The sequence below is a fragment of the Xenopus laevis genome, chromosome 5S, assembly GCF_017654675.1.
Source record: "Xenopus laevis strain J_2021 chromosome 5S, Xenopus_laevis_v10.1, whole genome shotgun sequence".
NCBI classification, from domain to species: Eukaryota; Metazoa; Chordata; class Amphibia; order Anura; family Pipidae; genus Xenopus; species Xenopus laevis.
Window position 1 is genome coordinate 19,640,805 of NC_054380.1, and position 19,419 is coordinate 19,660,223.

Here is a 19,419-nt window from a genome sequence, read left to right on the forward strand (position 1 = left end):
TGTTAAAATTTCTCTCTTGCACTTGCTTGTAACTGAGACCTCCAACCCTATTGCAGCCTAAATAGTTGAGTATATTGTGCAAGACATTCTTTGTAGGATTTACACATAATGCTCTATTTTTACCCACCTATCTGGGAAAAAAGTATTTCCGAAGTTCATTAATCCATTTTGGCTTCATAACAAAGAACCTCAAAGTATTTTAAATACTTTTTTTAATATGTAAGACATAGCCAAACATTATTCAGGTATGGGATCCATCATCCAGAAGCTTATTACTGAGAAAACTCAAAAAGCCAACAATGCCATTCATTACAGTATATTTTTAAATAAATCATTCTTTCCTTTTTCCAAATTATAATAAAGCAATGACGTATGATTGCCATTAACTAACCCGGCATAAATACAAAAGGAAAATGGCATCCCCAGGCTCATGCTTGTGTTTCTTCCCAACTCTTTTTACATTTGTCTGTAGCTCACGAGTAGGAAAGGTTGAAAACCCCTGATTTATATTGTCTTTAATCATTTGAGCTAATATCCTTCTTATTGTTTTATTATTTCATTGAACACATTTTAAATGATAGCTAAATCAGAGTCCTAACATCAGCCTTCCTTATTAACAGGAACTAGTGCTAGCATCTTGACAAATGCTAGGCAGAACACCTTGAGAGTTGAGAACACAGGATAACATGATGCAATCCTACAGGACTCCGAGGTATAAATGAATCCACGTGACTTTGCTGATTAATCGGAGTAAACTCAATTGTAACCTCATTCCTCAGCAGACTGAGCTTTCTGGTTGAATGAAGTTTATGTAACTGTGACTCTATCAAACAATAACATCCCTGTCAAACTTCAACAAATGTGACCTTTACTGTCAAGGAAGCTTTGATTGCCGGTATAAAAATGTTTGATTATCGTTAATAGATAATGTATTTAACTAACCATCTGATAATGTACTAGGAATATCTCCAGGTATAAACTACTAACAGAATTGCATCTGCAACAGAGCCATTGTTTCGGAGCTTGAATTCTGTCTCAATATTATTTATAAATATCCTGTTTCTTCTTAGAATATCTATTCTGTCTATATATATATATATAAACAGTATATGTATAGGGAGAGGGAAGTCTTGTAAGAAACAGGAATAGGAGCAATAAGCTTCAAGGAGTTACCTTTTAATATAATGCAGAGAGTAATATTCTAAAACAACTTGCTGGTTGATTTTCATTTTTTATTGTGTGTTTTGCTATTATTTCACTTTGTGTTCAGCTACTCTCCAGTATGGAATTTCAGCAGTTACAGTATCTGGTTGCTAGGATCAGGGGCATAACTACAGAGGAAGCAGACCCTGTGGCTGCAGGGGGGCCCAGAAGGAATAGGGGCCCACGAGTCCCTAATTCATATACAGGTTCAATAAATATTGGTAAAACAGATGAACCTCTAGACATTTTTGGGGCTGGAAAAATCATTTGCTGTGGGGCCCAGTACTATCTAGTTACTACTGGCTAGGGTTAAAATGACCATAGCAACCAGGGAGTGGTTTAAATGAGAGACTGGTATATTTTAGGAGAAGCTGAGTTGGAAAATTTGCTTTAAAAAATAAATAATAAAACTGTTGTTTTTTGGCTGCTGTTGTCAGTGACCCCCATTTGAAAGTTTGAGATAGAAAAAGAAGGCAACTTATTAAAAAAAAGACCAATTTAAAAGATGCTTAGAAATTGCCATTTTATAACTTGTCTTAAAGGTGAGCAGCCCCTTTAAATCTATCAGTCATGCTTTAAGTCTTTAGGTTTATTAGGTTTATCCTAATCTTCCTGTGTCTCTGACACCAAAGTAAGGTGTAGGGGGCCGCTACACTGTGTGCTAATGTGCCATGCTAGCCTATGATTAGCCAAGTGCAGCTACAAGGGCCAGCTAATTTTACATAAAACTATTTTGCTTTGTTTAATCCAAAAACTAGATGAAATTAAGATCAGATCAGCAAATCCACCAGGAATGAATCCATGTTGTCAATGATACATGCATGGAAAGAACATCTTACATAAGGCCTAAGAAAATGAGAGGCCTGTAGCTGCATGGAACAAAAAGACAAAAAAAAGCACACACACAAAAAATGAAATAAATAAATAAAGTAAACGTTCTAATTGAATGACAGGCCTTAAGTTGGAACTTTACTTCCGACCGACACTTTCAAATAAATGGCAGTTTGCTTCACACGTTGGTGACAGAGAATGACAGGTCTATTTATCTTGACTCGTGGGATCCACATGGACTGTTTTCATACTGCAGACAAGTCTCTTGTGAGACTGCAAACCTCTGTCCACTCCAAGTAGAACCCTATCATGTGTTAATGGGATGCTAGAGAGCCTTTCCTATGTGAAAGGAACAGATTCCTAATGTCAAACTGTCAACAAGAGTGGCAAGGTCTAAACCTTTTCTGAATCCCTTTTTACAAATGGCAGGCATATTGTCTGGTGTGTTTGTCACTTCATAAAAACAATAAGACCCATTGCATAAGGCTTCTTGGATTAACCTTAAGTTGAATGAACATTAAGGCTTTCAATGCAACTTTTAGTGGTTGTTTACAGGAGATTCGATTTAGTATTTCTAAAACAAGCCACAGAATGAAAGGCAAAGTGGCCAGCTGCTTCCCAAATGCAAAGGAATTGAATGGGGACTTAGATGTAGAATAGATACCCACCCCCTTTATTTTTAATAGCTATAGTAAACAGTGTTAGAATTATTGAGAAGGTAAAATATCTGAGATGGGTTTCCAAAACATCTTCTTACTCCAAAGAGTTCCAAGTCTTGGTAACAGCAGTTCTGTTATCTGTGCCACCCCACTTCTTTGGGTAAATATTTAAATATAAAGACAAAAAGGAATGTTGAAAGAGAGGAAGAGAAAAACAGAAAGTTAAATTAGGTAAACAGTAGCTGAGCCTGCATAAACATTATGATTAGGTTGCCACAAATAATATGTTAGATGGAACATCACATGGGAAAATAAAGACATTGGCTGCCCCATGTGGAGTTCAGTAGATTCTATGTGCAGACAGAGTAGGTTTGATGGTGTCTTTTGCTTAACACTGGACTGAGGTGGATGAAAAACATATGTAGACCTTGCATAACCTATTATAAGGTCACTCAGAAGGTGTATGTATAAGCATTATATGGTCCATTTTACTCTCAGTAGATTCTTTATAGACACTCACATGTCCCCTGGTATTCAGTAGTCTGGTATTTTATGACTGATGTGACTGTAACACTCTTTATAGATATTACTACTCCCATGTTTCCGTATAAATACTGCATGCTCATGTGAGTCTCAATACCTTCAGTTACAGATCTGAACAGGACCTTAGGGGGCTTCCACTAAATTTATGATGGTCTTCCCATCTCACACAGTATGTAGACACATTTGTACTTTGTGTATGATTATTGCTCTAGATCCATCATATATCACCTCGAGAACTCAAGCATGGCTGGACAGGGTCAGATAAGGGAAGCCTTGAGTTGAAGTTGTCTGAAGAAAGGGCAGATAAATGTCTTTATACTGTAAGTAGAGACAGCTCAGTAGATAGCTAACCTACAATTATTGTTGCTTTTATGTTTCATGTTGGTTTTGGAAATCCAAGCCAAAACTCAAGCATAATGGTCATATTTGCCTCCTACTTTTCTTCTGAAGCCCAGTTCATCACATTTAATATATGTGCATTGCTGTTGGTATTAATTAAACTGACATCTGGGTTTTCCAGGAATAGGAAACATAGTCAGGCTGTTAATAATATTCTATATTTCTATGTACAAAAACTTAGATGCAATTCTGATTAGGGTGCAGTGATATGCACATTTACCACATTTTTTGATAGTAGCTTAGCACAATATGGCTTTGGTTTGTTGTTATGTTAGACCTAGTATTGTTGTTTCAATGTTTTACTTGTCTAGACCTATTAGCCACTCCTTTCCACCTCTCCTCCTCCAGTGTACAACCAGCATCATAATATTTTTTTTACAATGGCTCATTACATTTTTTATACTTTCTAATAAGTTAAAATAACTTATTTTATAATTTACTATACAGAGGTTTACATGTCTTAAAGGAAAACTATACCCCCAAAATGAACACCAGATTCAGATAGTTCATATCATATTAAGTGGCATTTTAAAGAATCTTACCAAACTGGAATATATATTTAAGTAAATATTGTCCTTTTACATCTCTTGCCTTGAGCCACCATTTCGTGATGGTCTGTGTGCTGCCTCAGAGATCACCTGACCAGAAATACTGCAGCTCTAACTGTAACAGGAAGAAGTGTGGAAGCAAAAGACACAACTCTGTCTGTTAATTGGCTCATGTGACCTAACATGTATGGTTTGTTGGTATGTTTGTGAGTAATCCTACGATCCCAGGGGGTGGCCCTTATTTTTTAAAATGGCAATTTTCTATTTATGATTACCCAATGGCACATACTACTAGAAAAGTATATTATTATGAAAATGGTTTATTTACATGAAGCAGGATTTTACATATGAGCTGTTTTATGCAATATCTTTTTATAGAGACCTACATTGTTTGGGGGGGGTATAGTTTTCCTTTAAGTTGGTCATGTGTCCAGATTTGGTCAGAAGTATTCCTGGCTATCTTGCCATGCCAGACCAGGGTTAATTTTAACAAACCATCTTGTTATCCTATTGGAAAGCAAATGAGATGTCAGACTGAACATTTTATCTGCCAATGTTGGCAGGTATATGGTGCACTGAGTTGGAAATGAAGAGAAGAAACTTCCTGCAGTTCCATTAGTACATCTTACACCAACAACTGCAACTGTTCAAGGTGAGGTCTTATCCAAGGACATGTAAAGAGTTTAAATAATAATGCTTTTCTCTCTTCTTTTATCTCTCCCTTATATATATCTATATTAGCTTTTGTAGAACATGACTCCAATCTGCTGCCTAGATTTGCAACATCTGTTTTCCATAATAACCGCACAATTCTTCTGTTAAATTTAGGTCCTTGTAACCATTATTTGCTGATCGAACCTTTCCCCAGTTTTGTAAATGAACCCTAACATTTTTAATGTTGACTGTTGCAGAAATATTTTTAACATATTTGTTGTTCTGAGTAAATTCTGAGTCTAGAATCCTCTACTAAAGACCTTTTATGAATGGAGGATTTCCTAATTACATGGGGTGTTGATGCCAATTATACTTATTGCTTCATGATTCTAACTTTACCGGTTTTCCAATAAGGCACATGAGGATAAAGCACAAATGAAAATGATAGAAAGTAACATGAAATAATGAATGCATTGTATCGTGAGTAATGTTATCTATTATTGTTTTTAATGCAGAGAGTAGACTGGAAGTGTATTGTTGAAAGAAGCAGACTCAGGGAAAAGCCAAGTAAGAAACAAACAATAGACTCTCAGATGATGAAATCTACTCCAGTAGTTAATAACTATTTTCTGCCTTGTACTTATTAACAGATACTATCTCAATGCCCACTCTTTCAGAAACTGCTTGTGTGTGAAAGAAATATGTGCAAATGTGAATTTATAATAATATAACATTAAGGGGGTTATTTATTAAAATCTGAATTTCTGAATTTTTTGTGAAAAAAAAACACACATTTTTGAGATTTATTATATCCAGCATCTCAGACCTGTTTATAAATCAATGGAAGAAGTCCCGAAGATATCCTAATCGCAGATGCAAAAATTTGGAGATTTTTGGCCAAAAATACAAAAAAGTTGCACAATTCAATTTTTCTCACAGAAATTTTTGGAAAAATGCATTGATAAATAAGGGGAAAAATCCATACACATTTGATCGGAGTAGTTTTCAGAAAATACTCAAATATTTCCGCATTTTGATTAATAACCCCCTAAAACTACACCTACAATAGGTACATGGCTTTTACATTCAGCACATTCACTTCAGCTATATACATGTCATGTTATCACACTTTGCTTCCTACAGCTGTATCCCATACTGGCATCCATGATATCTGCAGTACAGCACCATGTCATAGGATTCTTGGGAAAACTAGAACAGGCACCTTAATGACTTCGTATCTATATTAAGTTACATTAAACTTACATTTCAATCCTTTAGCAAATATTTAAAGCAACCAGGTAAATAACGTCAACATCTCAGTTCCTAAAGTGAAATATAACCTATTGCATACATTTTTTTGTTGCAAGCGAATTTTCAGGGCAATTTTGGGAATTTATTCATTGGTGGCAAAATGAGGAAATTTGCTGAAAATTTGCGCCTACCGAATAAATTCGCCCATCCCTAGCAATGGGCGAAAATCCAAGAAACGCTTGAAGTCAATGGACAACAAAAAAATTTTTTTTTTGGTTCTTAATTAAGCCTTTTCTTTAAAATTCCTTAAAATTAGCCCCCAAAATAACATACCTTTCTCCCTGCATTCAGATTTATTTTGGTTTCTATATTACAAGCAGCTTTTATTGCTTCCTGAGCATTCCTTCTTTCTCCGACTATGAAGAGCTCAAAGAGATGCCCACTGGGCATGCTCACTGCCTCTGCTCCAATGGAAAATAATCAGGCATGTGGCACCTCTTTAAGGCTATCATAGTAATAGTCATAGTCATAGAAAGAGAAGAAGTTTCCAGTTCAAACGCATGACTGCTATACCATGATATGAAACAGCCACAGATTTACCCTTACATGGAATAATGGTCATGGAATTTGGTCTTCTGAATGTAGGATCACCTGAATTCATAGGAACTTTCTGTGGCCCTCCAGTTCCATGGGTGCCCAGCTACAATTTATTATACAGCACTCAGCTTCAGGAAATTTAATTAAGCTGCAGCATGACTTGTGAATAGTGATGGGTGAATAAATTCACCAGACACGAATTAGCAGCGAATTTCTGTGTTTTGCAAATTAATTTGTGAAACTGCCATTTCAAAAAAAGAATTGCAGCATGTCAAAATTGGCACGCATAAGACTGGTCGTGCGTCAAAATAATTTGGACGGCCATTGACACTGGTGTCTAATAGAAGGGCAGCCAAGTTTGGGAGTTTTACTTTGAAAGCAGCTAGTAAGTTGCAGGTAAAACTTAGTCCCTTTTGTAAAATGTATAATGAAGCAATAGAATTCTTAATGAATCAGATGAAAATTGAGCATAGGACTGGCCAGATATGGGATGACTTTGACGTAGTTGGCCAGCTTAAATATATTGCAATATATGGACAAACAATCCCTGTTTTGTTTAAAGGGTAAGGCATTTTTCAGTAGCAGTATGCACAAAATGTCTCTGTCTTAAATATATTAATAATGGGTTGAGTGCAGAGGACTCTTGTATGTGTCTATATGTATTTTTTGGTCACAGCCTCATTGCACCCCGCCTAATGTTTTTAAAGGAGAAGGAAACTCAGTCAGCGCAAAAACCCTCCCCCCCTCCCGTGTGTTGCCCACCCCCCCTCCTCCCCCTGGCCTACCTGTCCCGTTGGGCAAATGCCCCTAACTTGTTACTTACCCTTCTGCGCAGGTCCAGTCCATGGAGTTCACAGGCGCCATCTTCTTCCACGCAATCTTTTTCCTGCTTTGACCGGCGTTTTGGCGCATGCGCAGTAGGAGCATTTCGCCGGTACGGATCTACTGCGCATGCGCCAAAAGTCAAGAAGTTTTCCGATTTCACATCATGACTTTTGGCGCATCCGCAGTAGATCGTACCGGCGAAATGCTCCTATATATATATATATATATATATATATATATATATATATATATATATATATATATATTATACAAGAAGATTTGCTATTATGAAATAAGATAATTTTTAGTGACAGAAAAACACCCAAGGATTGATCTTGATCAACTGACTTCTTCTACTACACTGTTATAATCAAGGCCAGGTATTTTCCAATACTCTGTGGGCCCAGCACTTGCTAAATGATGCAAATCATGTCTTTAACAGAAAGAAAGAATTTGTTAAACAAACCCTATGGTCACACATGACTCTTTGTAAAGAACATCCAGATCTGGAACCAATTAGCAGCTATTAGTAGGCTCATATGGCTCATATGCATACATTTAGGAACATCTGCTTTAAATATCTTTTTTCACTTGTTAATGTAGGTATTTGTGACATTGGTTCTGTATCATTGGGAAGGCTTTCAAGTTTGTGACCCAACCACTTTAAACTTTGCTGGAAAATAAGAGTGTGCACGCATGATCCTTCCATTACATCTATGAAAGTCCCAAATGAGATTTGTTTCATGTATTATCCCACATGCCTTATGCATTTGTACCATTAATCAAATATGGACATTTTGTGCTTTTTTAATTGTATACATTTTTTTTGTTCTTCAGCTCTGTAGCTCAATTGCATTTCCCCAGTCAATCTATGTTTGGTTGCTGGGGTCAGTGACCCTACCTATTCCACAAGATTAGCTCCATCTGTTAATATCAGACAAGGCCCTATTACCAAAGGGCAAGAATGGATGTCTCATAGGAAAGACCATGATCTGTGATATGGGTATGTTATAGCCTTCTTGGACCTGTCAGTGGTAGGTATAATAATTTGGTAACAAATTTGGTGGACTAATAAAGACTCTGATCTGATCACTCTTTGTGATTGATTGTTGAATATATTGTCCAACACAGTAACACAAGAGACACATTATCATCCTTAGAGACCCCCTGGTTGTACTACATGGTACATCCCATATTTATATGTTTTGGAACATTGGCCGACATATCTGACCGAGGTTTTGAGAACATTCATAGAGCACAGTTGGACCATTTTGAGCCCTTGAATGAGCAGATTATAGGGCTCCATCAGCGTGGAAGGTAGATTTAGACTTTGGTATGATCTTCTCTTGTTAACGCCTTACTCATCTGCTACTCATCTATCTGCCACACAGGCCCACTGTGTCCAGATAGAATTTGAGTGGATAGGAATCACAATTTCCACCTATCCTGTGAGTTTACTGATTATGTCCCTCAGAGAAGGTGTCTACCACCATCCCAATGCTAATCTGGAGCTGCAATTGGTAAAAGCAAGTTTACTAACACATTTTAAATGCAGCTACATTTTAGTTAAATTACCCATCAAAGAGCAGTTACTGCAACTATGATGAAATCCTAATTAACGGTGTGTTTTTCAAAATAAAAAACGGATTTTATTTTCAACTTTTTAGGCTTTAAATCTAACTTGCTGTTGTGTCAGCGATATTCTCTTTACCTTGACCATGTTGTAAGCAGAACTTCTACGCTATATAAAAGGTCTAAAGCGAGGGATAATGAATACAATGGGACAAAACATTTCTAAAAGGCAAATACAAAGAAAGATAAACCTGACACCTTACAAAAAGAACAGGATTGTGTGCCCTTTTTCTACACAGACAAGTATAATTCTCCCCCAAAAATCTCCCACCTGTTATCTTCAATGAGTTATGGCTGTGGTGTGCTTAGCATTGTAATGGCCTTATTTATCTAATGAAAACATCAAAGAGAGAGAAAGAGATCAAATCTCAAAAAGACATTTAGCCTAATTGGTCCCCACCAGGGACTCATTAAGCAGCACAAGCATACAAGGAATGCATAGAGGGTGGAGTGGAAGTACTGAATTTACAAGAAATCATATGGAAAAGTAAAGTCTGTGAACGTTTCTTTTGTACAGGAAAGTGATCAACCCCAACCACAAGAAAGAGACATCCTTCAAAGTCAGCGGCTTGTGTTCCAGGCATAATGTTGCCCCATACAATTTCTTGCGCACTCCACAGAATGATCCTTACTAGACAACCTTATTAATAGAAAGTAGTGATGGACGAATAGATTTGCCAGGCGCAAATTCACCAGGTGCGAATTCGTAGCGAATTTCCGCGTTTCGTTGCTGGAAAATAAATTCTCAAAACTGCCACGAAAATTCACCAGCGTTAAAAAAAATGTGGAAGCATGTCGGAATAGTCGTAGGTGTCCAAACTGTCACGCGTCAAAATACTTCAAACGCCAATTGACTTTAATGGGGGCATCAAAATTGGTGCGGGCGTCAAAAAAACTTGTTTCACAAATTTTCAACGTTTTGCGAATTACCCTGGAAATTCTTAAATATTTCGGCAAAGTGAAACAGGACATATTCACCCATCACTGATAGAAAGATCTAATCCCATTATGGGACAGATTCAATTCAGTGGAAAAATATCTTTCCTAATTCAGGTCCAGGTTTCCCCATGTACTACAATGGAGTTTTCAAGTGATAAACTATAGGGGTCATTCACTGTCATACAGCAGGCAGTGAGCACAGGGCCCCAAATATGAAAAATGCCGTATTTATGTATTCATGAAACACAGTGCAGGGATTCATTTAGGTGGGTCCAAAGTGAAAAATAACAGATTGTGCACATGTTTTGCATGTTGCGCCTTGCTTTCCAGTTCATAAATGACCCCCCATTGAATCTTGGATCTGCTGATTTGGCGAGGTTTTAAAACCAGCAGATCTTTGCTCCACTTGGCCACTTAAATCTAAATCAGGCTAATTCAATGGTTTGGCATTTTCCCCCAAGGACTGGGTCATTATGGAGGTCTTTGCAGATCTGTTAGGAGAAGTTCCAACCTTTGTTCCAGTCTTTGCCTGATTTGATTCTTAGGGGCAAATTCGCTAGCGACGCCTTCGCCGCACTTCACCACACAAAGTTTCGCCAGGGCGCCGCTAATTCACTAAAATCCGAAGTTGCGCTCAGGGAGGCGAAAGGTAGCGAAGTTGAGCTAACGTTAATTCGTCAAGCAAAGCGAAGTTACGCTAGCGATGCCTAATTTGCATACGGCGCCAAGTTAAAGTACAATGGACGTATATGTAGCAGCAAATACATTACACTACACAAGCCTGGGAAAGCTTCATAAAGTAAAATGTTATTTTGCCCTATACATGTGCCCACAATATAGTTTAGGTACCGTATACTAGGAAATGTAGGGGGGAAGGAGGGTACCCCAAAAAATTTTATGATCTTTTTCAGCCTATCACCTTTAAAAAAGTACAAGACGCCAGCGTTTTTTTCATGTTGATAGAATATGTTTTCTACCAAAACTGATGATGACAGGGAAATACAGTATAATCATCTGGAAACCAAATTGAGTTTGAGTTTGGGAAAAAAAAAGGCCTGAGCTAAAGCTAAAAGTGATGAGGTTTGAGTTACAAATTAGGTAAGGAAGCAGAAAGGAATGTTTAGCCATGTTGTTTCACTAAACCTTTATACTGTGACACCTGGGAAATAAATGGCTCATGTCTGAAACCCGGCAGGAAGCTTTTTGTCAAGGTGACATTCTGGGACTGGGATCGATTTTATTCAGTGCTAAGTATTGTTAGAACTTTGTAAAGGCTTAAAGACATCTCTAAGGACCAATGAATCAATACCAAATCTTGTTTTTTGCATTAAAATTCCAGCAATGTCCAGAACTATAACTGTATGAAATTTTGGAACAAGATGAAAACATTGGTCAGTGAGAGATTCAGTAGAATTTATTCACCTAATATGTTATATTCATCCTTATGAATGTGTTCTCAATGCACAAATCAGCAATGTTAGATCCGTCTAGGGGATCTATATTTTTAAACTGATACATAACATTGTAGGTAAGCGAGTAATCAGTGGCATCATCATTATTAAAAAGGAAATGGCAGATGTAATTCTTGTTATTTTTGTATCTTCTACACAGGCTCAACAACCTAAGAGCTTATATCCTAAGTACAAAAGGTTGCTCATTCTAAAATTCCCTGTGTCCAAGGTCTGACTGTGCTCTGCACCTATTGCTGGATTTGTAACGTAGGCAGGAGTAAGGATTGTACCCATGGTTGCTCCCTAATTTGTGCATCTGAATGCTGCCGGTTTTCAGGGATGGGAAGATTATACCTTTGTGCATCCCCACACTTGTTCCCCTCATGAATACAGCTCAACTGAACAAACAGAGGCAGTGTATTCATGTGGGAGGAGACAGGTCTCTGCAAAAAACCGCAGCAAAAAATAAGAAAGTAAGCTCCAATATGCAAGCTAGACTAATCGATCGGATTGTCTGGCTTGCCTGTTGCATCCAAAACACTACAGGTTCCAAGGCCAGACAGCTAAATCCTTTAAACAGAGACACCATTCTCTGTTTAGGAAGATCTTTCTTGTAGCTTAAATCTCCAATATTGAGAACCTAAAGGGATATCACACCTTGTTATACTTCTCTGTGGTCACTCTACCACACTACTCTGACAATGGAGTCCAGAAACTCAGTTCCCCACAACCCTGCATATGGGAAGAAGCATAGGTGTCCCCTCTTCACACTTCCTACACATCCTTAAATTTGGCTCCATCCAGCCCTCTACTTAGCACCTACCCTTCAGCAGATGAAAGGGACAGGGGTGCCTTGCTCCCATCTGTGCTGCAATTTCAACCTAGTCTGGATTTTCTGGATTTAGCCCCACTCAATTTTAGAACTGAAACCTCTTTGCTTGGGTTCTCTGATTTGTTACCCTTTGTGCAGTTCTTCACTTTTGATACCATATATTACTCTATTATTAGAAGATCTGAACCTCATTTGAAAATAAGAATATATGCCCAGGATTGCCCGCAACCCCCAACTCTGCTTCATTAATATGTGGGTAAACCTCACAGAAATATCTCTTTAAACAAGACCCCTAACAGGAACCATTGCTATTAGATATTAATACTTTATGCTGGATATTTGCTGACTATGCCTGAGAGGCTAAGCAGTAACCCACTGATAAATAGGCTGTACAACCCAGAAATGTAATGGGTTCAATGACAAACTATAGCAAAGCTCTCTCATATGACCCTAGGAAAACACATACGTTTCAAGCAACAAAGATGATGCACATAACCTTGTAACACTGGATACTGTACAGTATAATCACAGATTGCTTTGTTGTGTTTGACGATTAATTTACAAAACACATTACATAAAAGCCTGGCAGCTCTGTGTCTCCTTCTGACCTGTAATTGTATATACACTGCCAACCCACTGACTGACCTTGGGACATTCACTAGACACCTGATACACTTTTTTTTGCCACCATCTGCACAACTGGCTGAAGCAGAACAAATACAACAAACAACATCATGCACAACTATTAAGGTAAGAGAGCAAGATCATGAAATTAGGATTTTTTTTGTGGGTGGGTTAATTACTGCATGGAATATTTTGCTTGCATGTAATTACTACTTTATTCATTTTTATTCATTTATGATTAATTTGAGATCTGCCATGATTATTGATGAGGATTTAATAATCAAATATGATGACAGTGGCTGCTCGTGAGAAATATGTATTTAATGACTCATCTTGTGAAAATTGAAAAGAATAAAAATCTAATATCTGGAATTGAATTGGGAGATGCCCGCATGAATACAGTGCTGCCTACATTTATGGGGACATCCATAGGCCACTGCAGGGAACTGTGTCAGTTCATCAAAAGTAATATTATTATAATTATATTATTATTATATTCTACTATATATATATATATATATATATATATATATATATATATATATATATATATATATATATCTTTATATAAAGATTTTTTTTAATATATATTTATAGCGTGTGAAAATATAAAACGGGAAGAGAAGGAAGGAAGTGTACTATATATAACATTTAGATCACAGTAATGATAGATAGATAGATAGATAGATGTAGATAGATAGATAGATAGATAATAGATAGATAGATGATAGATAGATAGATAGATAGATAGATAGATAGATAGATAGATAGATAGATAGATAGATAGATAATAGATAGATAGATAGATAGATAGATAGATAGATAGATAGATAGATGATAGATAGATAGATAGATAGATAGATAGATAGATAGATAGATAGATAGATAGATAGACTGAAAGAAAGAAAGAAAGAAAGAAAGAAAGAAAGAAAGAAAGAAAGAAAGAAAGAAAGAAAGAAAGAAAGAAAAAGAAAGCAGTGTTCTATATCATGTTTAGATACCAGTAAAGATTAGATTGTTGGATTGATGACATACAGATAATGTGACATTCAGAATCCCAAAACCCAGAACAGCCAAGGTTCCGGTTACGGCTCAGTCCTCTGCCTATAACAGCCACCTTTCAATTCAGGAGGAGCCCTCCGCTACTCGGATGCCACCAGGTCTTATATTGAGAGAACCGAGGTGAGCGTTCTGGGCAGGCAAGGGAATCGGAGTAAGTGTAGTTGTGGGACAGGCTGAGGTCAATACCTGCATGGGTCATTAACAGGAAAACCAGACAATCATCTCACCCAGGAACTATCTAACACTAGACTTACACTGGGCGACGATAATAGGTCATGGTGCTTTTCAATATATAAATTTCCCTCCAGTCATGCGGCATGTTTTGGTGCATGTCAAACACAAGAAGAAAAAGTGAGTGCATCCCCACTGCCCTATTAGACCACCGCGTATCTCTACAGGTAGATAGAGAGATGGATGGATGGATGGATAGATAGATAGATAGATAGATAGATAGATAGATAGATAGATAGATAGATAGATAGATAGATAGATAGATAGATAGTATATGAATATTTCCTTAAAGTGGACCTGTCATCCAGACACAAAAATCTGTATAATAAAAGTCCTTTTCAAATTAAACATGAAATCCAATTTCTATTTTTTTATTAAAGCATTCATAGCTGTTGTAAGCTCATTTAAACATCTCAGCTGTCAATCAAATATTGTCTGCCCCTCCTCTATGCCAATGGCATAGAGGCGGGGCAGACAATTACTTTCACTTTCCATTCAGCACTTCCTAGATGTCACTGCTCTCCACACATTCCCCCATTCTCTCCAACGTTTAATTGTGTAGCCAGGGCATGGGGATGTACAATCGAGTCCCCCATTCTGGTGCACAAATAATATTCTGAGATGATACAAGACTTGTACTAATAATAATGTCCACAAAATGGCTCCTGCCTGCTTGTTATAATTATGAATTCCCAGACTGAAGGAAACAAGATTCAAATAATTTATATAGTGTAATTAAAGTTAATTTTGCTTGACTAATGTTATAAAATAGGATTTTTAATAATATTTTTGGGCGACGGGTCCCCTTTAATGAAGACTATAACATTTTGCAAAATGAAGTCATAAATATTTCACTTTTAAATATGAATGCAGTTTGTAGGGGAGGTTGTTCACATGATAACAATGTACATGACATGGTTTTGGCAGGGCACAAGGAATATAGAGTCTAAAATAAAAGTATTAGCACTCCTGACATCCTGCGCATCTGCACTGATTCCTCGGAAACCTGACAACTATGGAGCCAAATAAACAAGGATGTCAGTTACCCCCGATAACCTTTATTGTGATTAAAAATAGAAGACCCTTATCTGGGCACAGAATGTTACACAGATGTATTAGAAATTGACTTTTTCCCATGACTTTTTCGTAAGGTATACTTTATCTGCCCATCTATTATTATTATGCAAAAGCCAAATAACAGATTTATCACATTACTCATTGTAGTTCCAAAATGCACAGTCACTGTTACAAATGAGATTTAGAGTCCGTTTCTAAAAGTAGTTCTAGTTTGCTGCTCAGAAATATGTTGTTGTTTGCTCTATAGGGCCATAACCTGGACCTTTGCTTGTAACCTCTAAAACAGCCTCCATGGTGGAATCCATATTCTATAAACACATAATGAATAAGTCTGGGGAATGAGGTAAGTCTTGGAGAGGTTGGAACTATTATAAGGATGGACATTTGTCGATCCTTATAATCCTTGTTTGTCCATGCTAATGTTTAATACTTTGTAAATAGGTACAGCCAGTCAAAAACCTGCTCAGGGCTCGGAACACCAAAATACTTGCTTCTGTGGCTGAGCCATTTCATTTAAAGGGATACAGTCACGGGAAAACATGTTTTTTTAAACTGATCAGTTAAAAGTGCTGCACCAGCAGAATTCTGCACTGAAGTTTATCAGACCACAAGTCACATGACTGGGAGCACCTGGGAAATTGACAATATGTCTAGCCCCATGTCAGATTTCAAAATTAAATATAAAAACATCTGTTTGCTCTTTTGAAAAACCGATTTCAGTGCAGAATTCTGCTGGTGCAGCACCAAAATACTTCTTGCTTCTGTGGCTGAGCCATTTCATTTAAAGGGATACTGTCACAGAAAAACATGTTTTTTTTAAACTGATCAGTTAAAAGTGCTGCACCAGCAGAATTCTGCACTTAAATCAGTTTTTCAAAAGAGCAAACAGATGTTTTTATATTTAATTTTGAAATCTGACATGGGGCTAGACATATTGTCAATTTCCCAGGTTCTCCCAGTCATGTGACTTGTGCTCTGATAAACTTCATTCATTGCAAATTTGAGTGATAACACCTCCTCCCTTCCCCCCCCCCCAGCAGTCCATCATCAGAACAATGGGAAGGTAACCAAATAACTACTCCCTTTTACATATGATAATAGCACTCAATTGTTAAAATCCAAGTCCCACTGCAACTTCAGTAACATTTAGTAGAAGAAACAATAGCCTGCCTGAAAGCAGTTCTATCCTGAAGTGCTGGCTCTTTCTGAAAGCAAATGACCAGGCAAAATGACCTGCTTACACACCAATATTACAACTACAAAATAATACAGTGTATACTTGTTTGTTCAGGAATACAACTTTATATGGTAGAAAGAATTATTGTGTAACAGTGTAACTTAGAAATGCTACACCATAAAAATCTTGACAGGATCCCTTTAACTGATTCCAGAGTTAAAGGCAAAAATTAGGAACAGCTATGAAAAGGTTATGCTAACAGGAATGCATTATTCTCACAGGAATGCAACAGAACTTTATTTTAGCTACAAGACAAGCTTATATAATTGATACTCATGAGTCAGAGCTAGGAAAAACTATACTGGCTTAGAGCTATCTCACCAATCCTCTTAAAAGGCTACATCAATACAAAAGCATTCGGGTTTTGGTAGCAGAATTATGCTACTAAATTATGGGCATTATTTATTAAAGTCTGAATGCCAAAAAACTCGAAAAATTCAAGCGTTTTTTTACTATAAAATCATTTTTTTTGTGGAAAAAAACCCTCAAATCTTTCGGGATTTATTATACACTGAGGATGGAAAAAGTAAGAATCCGAAAAACCCAACATCTCAGACCTGCCGAGGTTGTATATAAGTCAATGGGAGAAGTCCCGAAGATATCCTGATCTGCTTTGCGTTTCGTGCAATAATCTAAAGATGTCATGGTTTTCATGGTTTACGGGCAAAAATATAAAAAAAAAAATCAGATTTTTCAGCTGTAAAATCAGAAAAAATTGTACAATTCGAATTTCCATGCGATTTTCAGTTTTATTTGGAATTTTTCCGAACATGGATTAATAAATAAGGGGAAAGCAAAATAAAAATATTTTGAGTGGAAAAAAAATAAATAAGGGGAAATAAACTCATGCAGATTTGATTGGAGCATATTTCAGAAAATTAGATAAATTCAGATTTTTATAAATAGCCCCCTATAAGTCTCCCTAAACAGGAAAGGTGCCTATTCATTAGGAGACCTTGAAAGTGAAGAAAAGCTGAAGTAAGAAGAAATGAGTGACATATTAGCCACAATAACAAGATATGTTTGGGCCAAGTATAATATAATATGTCTGTGTAACTCCACTGAGGTGCGGAGATCTATAAAGACAAAAACGTTGGCATATATGAAGATATAATTAAATAAAAAAGGACCATAGAGAAATGGAAAAAGGAGTGAAACATCATAGGGATCAATAGGACAATACAAACCACAGCAGCCACAATTTAACACCTACAGTTACTATGTGTGGTCTACTGGGACTCTCTATAAAATGCAATGTAAAGAAATGAACAATAGAGAAACAAACCATATAACATTAGATATAATATTAATAAACAACATATTATACATTGCTTGTCTATTCTACATTACAGCTATATACACAGAATTCATAACAGCTTTATGTGTGAACTGAGAAGAAGGTCATCCCTACGGAGAGAAATATGTATTCTGTGTTATGTTGGATCCAGTTATGAAAGTCATTAACATTGTGTTTCGGGTCCCCAAATGCACTGCTAATGTAATGAACATAAAATAATGGCAGATGACCGCTCATAAATGTGAGCTGGATACTTTTTGAAATGCTGACATATTTTTGACAATGTGTAATATGCTTGTTTTTCATTGTTACAACTTTGGCAGTGCACACAATGATCTTTTTCTCAGAGCCAGTTCAAGGTATAATTCACACTCACCAACGGGACTGTTGGGTCCAGGTGCATATGCCCCAGACACAGTTTTAATGGTATCAGCAGGCACTGAGACTGGAGCAAAACACACCAGAAAAATGCAGTTAAAAAGATTTTATATAGGGAAACAGCCTCCCAAATTGAGCCACACGCATTTTGTGCTGATCAGGAAACGTAATATTAGCCCCCATGAACACGTCCTAATTTTAGTGTGCAACCTCCATTGCTACATTCATGACATGCTGTTGAGTTGTTCTCTTCTCCAAACCCTTTTTACAACCATAATACTGGATGCTGTTGTTGCAAAAGATTTTTGCAAATTCTTAAAACCTTCCCGTTTATGCAATTTTTGACATATTATGATAAAGATGCCAAGTGTCTTTGACATTGGCCATTATACACCAATGAGTGAAAAAGACAATAACTTTTTTGGAGCAAATTTATTTTTGGGTGGGAGTGGGAAAACTGTGTATTGAAATTGTGGCACTAAAGACTATACAAGTAAAATACTGTAGATAAATGATTTGCACTTGTAAATTGTTTCCACAATTCCTCGAAAATTTTAGCCAACAAAATATTTGAGCAAATTTTTTTGCACATTAGAGCTACAGTATCTGTAGATATACTGAAATTTCAGTGGAAATATATTAAAAATGTTAAGATTTATAACATTTGACAAATTGTTTCAAGGTGCTTTCTTAATGACCTGAGGAAGAATGATGAAAGAAATGGTGTGCTCTGTAAACAAGAACTAGATTTCTACTGGAAGGAACATGAATTTATTTGTTTGGCAAAGAATAAAATTGTTATCGAGTTAGGGTTAGAAGAGAGATACGTGAGTATAAGAATGAGGGAGGGGAGGCACCATGAGACAAACCATTCTTCCATTCGAGCATAATGTGACTCCATAATTACAGACAGATCCAGGGCAGCCACTGAAACCTGGAACACGTATTCCTGAAACACAGGGTAAGCATGTTCAATATTTGTGGCTGTTGTATTTTATCAAATAAATAGTCATGAAGAGAGAGTCATCTTGTGCTATGCTCAGCCATCTGCCTCATTGTAGATTTTAAACAGGGATGGGTGAATTTGGGGCGTTTCGCTTCGCAGAAAAATTTGCGAAATGGCGAAAAATTTGCGAAACGCTGCAGGTG